Consider the following 6,417-nt stretch of genomic DNA (forward strand, 5'->3'; position numbering starts at 1 on the left):
GTGCGCCCGATTCTATCGCGCGGAACTTGATCTAAGACGAACTTTCAAGCAGTCGTAATACTGCAGCATCTTCCAGACAGAAATTTTTGTGGTCAGAAAAGCTGCTGAAATAGCTAAAGGCGCAAGAAACGATATAAGAAAACCTCACAACAGCGTTCATGGAAAATTTGATGAGATTATCAAAAGTGTCATCGCTTGGCTATTGAATCAGTGTTAAGGAATACGCAAGTCACTAAAAGCAAAATATAATAAAATATCCAAAAGAAATGATAGACGCAGCCGAGTGAGATGGAATGCCGTATGGACGAGCAGCATCGTCAATGACACATGTGGAAAGTAGGCAGTGCCATTGTATCTCTTCTTCTTTACTGGCGTAGACACCGCTTACCCCATTATAGCCGAGTTAATTATAGGTCCTTCTCCACTTGGTCTTTCCAACGGAGTGGAGGTCTTCTTCTTCCTCTGCTTCCCCCGGCGGGTACTGCGTCGAATACTTTCAGAACTGGAGCGTTTTCGTCCATTCGGACAACATGGTCTAGCCACTGTAGCCGCTCTCTTATAATTCGCTGAGCTATTTCAAGGTCGTCGTATATCTCATGCAGCTCATCGTTCCATCGAATGCGATATTCGCCGTGGCCAACGCGCAAAGGACCATAAATCTTGTCATCTTCTTGTCATTGTGTAGTCAATAAACATTTCAGTAGTTAGTTTTTCCCGCATTTACTTTTTTCATTGAAAGTACTCTTTTTTGTCTATTGTAGTTGCTCCACAGATTTAGAGAATATGATTAAAAAAATAAGCTATTAAAAAAATCGTCTAATGGCTTCGAAATTTTCCCTGCTCGCTTTATTAAATTTATTAAATATTTCGAGAGTTGTTTTGTACGTTAGCCTTCGACTTTAACCGGGAATAACTTTTGCCATCAGGGGCTACTTTAGTAGACGGTAGGAAAGTTAAACAGTCTCTCTACCGAACATAATTACTATTAAATAGTTTTTCATCAATTCTCCACTTACCTCTAATCGACAGGTATAATTTTCGTTGGATATATGGTTGTTCAAGAAAAAGAACTTGGAGCCTTGCCGATAAGTATGGACAATCGTTAATAAATGAAGTGACCTTTACGCTCTTTAAAGACAACTTATAGACTAATTCATGGTGTATAAAGAGGTATAACACTTTTGATTAATGTTTCTCTATGTTATTTCAGGACCCACCATTACTATGAATATGAAACTGAAATATAGCTGTTAGGTCCGCGGATCTGTAGTCGCTGGACATACAGATGTCGAGGACCTCCTTTAAATCTTCATATGTTCGATTGTAAGGCAAGTTTTAATCTGTCATGTCACGCCTACATATTATTTCCTATCTCAAAGTGTTTTGCTGCCTAGAAAGAGCCTTTCAAAAAGTCATTTAACTGTTTGGAGACGGGCTTAAATGTCTAAGTCTAGGTTGTAATATTATATTATATAAGAAGGGTATATATTATAAGGGTATTGAACTAAACCAAAAACTCGATGGCCTCTAAAATCGTATAATATATCTAAAAAATCGTTTCTTATACAAACGGATCTCAATAACCATAAAGGACCCAAATCAATATCTAGCTCCATTTCACAAATTTTTTCTGAAAAACTCTTACGCATAAAAACTTTAGTATCTACTACATTAAGAAGTCCAAACATTTCAAAAGATTGTTTTTAGGTAGACAGCTGGTAGACTTATTCAGGAGGTGGAGAAACATAAAACCTCCGAAAGCTACTTTAGAAGCATTACATAAGTAGACTCCTTTGTTTGCAAAAATTACGCTGCAGCTTTCTAGAAATGTTTAAAATTTCTGAAGATTTTTGATTCTGTTGAACAAAATAATATTAGAATTGCAAAAGCTGTCTTTTTAATATCAACAAAACTGCAGACACATGGACGAAGTCGAACGCGACGTGTTACGACCCTTCCAATAAACAAAATGATCTCAGCACAATCAAAAATTTTAAAGCGAAAAGCAGCAAAAACAAAAACACCGCTTGCAACAAATTAACGCCGTCATGTGTCGACACTCTTATGCAAATTAGCGCAAATGAAGACGGGATCGCCAAAAATGCCAGCCATTGAGCAGCCGAAGCACAATTGTAGGTTGCGAGCATAAAGCAAAAAAAGTGCCATAAATGTTCTGAAAGAATGTGAGGCGACAGAGTTTTGCGAGAATTCTTGGAATCAAAAATTTTTTATTGTTGTCATTACTTTTTGCGAACGCGATCTGCACTGATCTTCCGAAAATAATTCTCAGTGGTTTCTCGCCTCAATTTTACGACTGTGTGTATGTCAATGCATAATAAATATTTATATCTTCCTAAAATTACAATAATGATGTCACGCGACCTCACTCAAGCAATTGTCTGCAATTGTGTTTTTGTACAACAAGTGATCGTGGCACGATCGTGAATGCCGCCGCAGACAGCACAACAGCTTCCATGTAATTGCCAGCAGTTGTGTGCGGCGCGTGTTGCATAAGAGCAGGTGGCAGCTGAAAGGGATGCTGCTATTTAAATTTGTGTTTGTATGCATCTGGCAGTGGGCGATATTCGGAACAGCGAAACTATGCACTTTTTTATACCCTGATGGGTATTTAAGTATAAAGACAAGCGTGTCAGTATGGGTGGATTTATAGCGGGATTCTGTAACCAGTCTCTAGTCTCTATTTGAGACATTTTGAGGCAAAGTCTCAATTTGAGACTAGTTACTATTCACTAAACAGTCTCTAGCGTTAGTCTCAAAATATTGAGACCTGGTAGTTAGCAGGTCACAAAACTAAAAAGAACTCTTGTCTGCCATTTTGAATATACTGAATAGAGATCATCATAGATATTAATCGATTGTCGTTTCTTTATATTTTGTAAGCAACTCAAACACGAAAAGGTTAAAAATAAATCAATTTTACATAAATTTCGTAAATATTATGAAACAAAGTCAACATATATTTTTATTTTCATTGATAATTATGTTTTTTGACTATGTTATAGGAAATTTAATATTTGTTATCGACATATTTATTTTCATTCAAGTGTAAAAACATCTCTGAATAATGAAATGTAATAGATTTTGTGACTGTCACTTACAGAATAGCAATATCATCTCAAGTCTCAAAAATTGTCTCTAACTTAAAATCTCAAATTTAGAGACTTGAGACTGTCTCAAGTTACAGAATCGCACGGTTAATCAAGTAAGTCTGTCTACATGTAGTTATACAAACTAGTCGCTCAATTTTGAGATATTAATCAGAAATTTTGCATTCTTCCTTTTTCCCAAAGAAGTTGTCTATTTTTCGGAATCGGCGATGTCAGACTACGATAGGATGATAGAAAATAAAAGCTGTTCCAAAACTAACACAATATTTAAATTTACCGCTTTTTCAAAATCTCTTCATAGTAGATAGAGTTAAGACACTATTCCGACTATATTTTGTATGGAATTTTCGAACCGCCAAGCTTTCATTTTCATGACATTTTATTATTAAACAAAAGCAGACACGTTGTTATATCGATTTGTTTTTTATTACATAAATGAAAGCAAATTTAAATATTGCGTTAATTTTGGGCCACCTTTTACTTTTATTTGACAAATTATTTTCAGGAACTTCGGCATAAACTATTCTCCAAGGCAACCCTACAATCCTAATCAATCAACTATTTAGGCAAACTACTATAGCATATAGCTGCTACGCAAACTGACTGATCATAATCAATATAAAGATCTTTTTTTAATGTTTTTTTAACCTGATTTTTCCTTATTAACTATCCTTAGTTCGACTACAAAGTTCCTTACAAGCCACCAATCGGTTAAATCATCGGTTAATTACCAAACTGTGCTACTATTTCTGTTAAAGTAATTCTAACCGAAGCTTTTGTGACGTGTGATTGTTCATCCCTGTCTCTCAAATGCCATATCATTTGCTCGGCGTGTTTGTATTAGTTTTGGAGTTTCAGTAACCGTAGCTTTCTTGTGTTTTATAAAACGGTAGTTATAAGATCTACATATGAAAAAGGTATTAAAACGTAAGGGTAGCCGAAATTAATGTTTTTTTTTGTTTTCAATAAGTATGAATTTTCGTTGATTAATCAAAAGTTAGAGAGCAGCAAGTCTTACAAGCATCTGGTGTATGTCATATAGAGATAAAATATCAAGTGTTTATATTACTAAGTATATTATTTTGATTGCATTCCATATATAGACATCACTGTTACCATAGACCATTAAGGTCCCATAGTTAATAAACAAGAAGGAAATAGCATATGTTATTAACAGCTTCTTTGATTACTCCTTTAATGCTGCAGAACTTAAATGATACAATGGTTCTAAGTCGTGAGAAGATCTACAAGGTCCGTATTCGGCTATCTTATCTCCCAAGAAGCTGAAAAGAGTCAAGGTGGTGTTCCTTCCAAAACCAGGCAGAAGAACACATACAACAGACTGCAGACTGTAAACCTTAACTCCTTTATGCTGAAGATCCTAAAAGGCCTAATGGATATACACATCAGATCAATCTTAGCGTATAACTTATCAACTGCAAAACGAACATACAGTAACTCTCTGACACAAAACTCTTCAACACGAGAAAGTAAATGTAATAGAATAAACACGATCAGTAACTCTCTGACACATAACGACAAAGGCGGCATGAACAAGTTATGAAAGCAGAGGGACTCCTCAAGGAGGTTTCCTGTCCCCACTTCTCTGATGACACTGAATGGAACGAAGGAGGAATCAAAGCAGTGGCATATGCAGAGCAGACGATATAGTGTTAAGGGTATCACGGCTATTTCCTTCCACAATCAATGAGATTATGAAAAGAGAAGAAGTCTTACGTCCTAAGGGTTAACCCAAGTAAAACGGAATTGTTGCTATTCACGAAAAATCCCAAACTACCTCGATTTCAAGTTCCTTCAATCGGTGGTACACAATTTCTCTGTCTTCCACAGCAAAATATCTGTGTATCCGTATAGATAAAAAGCTGAATTGGAAAATGAATATTAAGAAACGTACTCTAACTTAAGTATATGGCGTTTTAGGCGTGTAAGAGAATACTCATCAGGGACTGGGTTCTAAAACCGAATAAAAACATGTTGATATACCATATACGGCAGTCATTAGATATTAGACAAATTTTACAAGATGAGAATACCCTCTAGACGAGAATGGAGAAGAAATTAAGTAGGAGAGGAGGTTACCTATCTCTACACCGACTGGTTCAAAATGGTCTGAGGTATAGGGAGGGGGGTGTTGGTCTGAGGATATTGGTATCTCTATATCATTCCACCTACCAAACCCAGCTAGCATCTTTCAAGCCTAAGTACTAGACGTAGAGAAGACATATGAAGCTCTACTGAATAACTACGGCAGGATACTCAAACATCCGGCACTATTAGCTTGTCGTCACCAAGTGTCAATACCAGCTTGGTAGACAAATGTAGGAAGGCTTTAAGCTCACTGTTAGGTCAACTCCATTTATCTATAAATTCGGTTTCCGTTCACAGTACTATTTCCAGCAACGAAAAAGCAGACAAGTTGGCTTAATCTGGAGCCGGAGATATGTACATATTACTGTATCCGCTACGAACAAGCTAGAATAAAAGATCAGGATGACAACAGGGCAAAAACTAAGGTTTTATTACACAAATTCAGGAAGAGTATACGCAGGCTTGCAGCTATCATAATAAGGCATTGGCCATTTGGAGAACAGATATTAAATATTATAATCCTCTGTTCTATCACAAACCAGACATCGAACTCTTGGGAGTTTAAAAGCTTAACGGACATATGCAAGTAGTTTAATTGAGTTATTCAAATAGTTTGAACATAGTTTGCGTGCCCCAAAATTAACGCAAGATAGCAATGAAATACAAAACACAATTTTAGTCTTTCAATTGTAATTTTCTTATTGGGTCATAAAGTACATAGGATAGGGTTGTTTATGGAATAACACTTCGGGCAAAAGGACCCTCATAAAAAGAAATCGAATGGTGTTTACATAATTTATGAGGATATTTCTTATTACCAAAACGAGAGAGTACACAACCTAAACTGTCAGTTATCGATTTGTTTTTATTTTTTTTAGGGTTGTCAACACTTTACCTCTCTGCACTCTTACCTACATACCTACTACTATATAAGACCAGGATTCTATCGCTATTCCTAAATTTGTCAAACAACTATTATTCCAGTATTGTGATCTAGGACAGTAAAAACTTTATCAAAAAACCCATTCGGTTAAAGCTGCTCAACCTGCTGTCTTCGATGATACTGCGGGTGATTCTGTTAATTCAAATTCTTCCACTTCAATTAATGCTAATAGTACTTTGAAATCAATAGTGAGCACTAGGAACAAAAAATATCCACCTGTAGTTGGTGTTAATGACA

The sequence above is a fragment of the Bactrocera neohumeralis genome, chromosome 4 (assembly GCF_024586455.1).
Source record: "Bactrocera neohumeralis isolate Rockhampton chromosome 4, APGP_CSIRO_Bneo_wtdbg2-racon-allhic-juicebox.fasta_v2, whole genome shotgun sequence".
NCBI classification, from domain to species: domain Eukaryota; kingdom Metazoa; phylum Arthropoda; class Insecta; order Diptera; family Tephritidae; genus Bactrocera; species Bactrocera neohumeralis.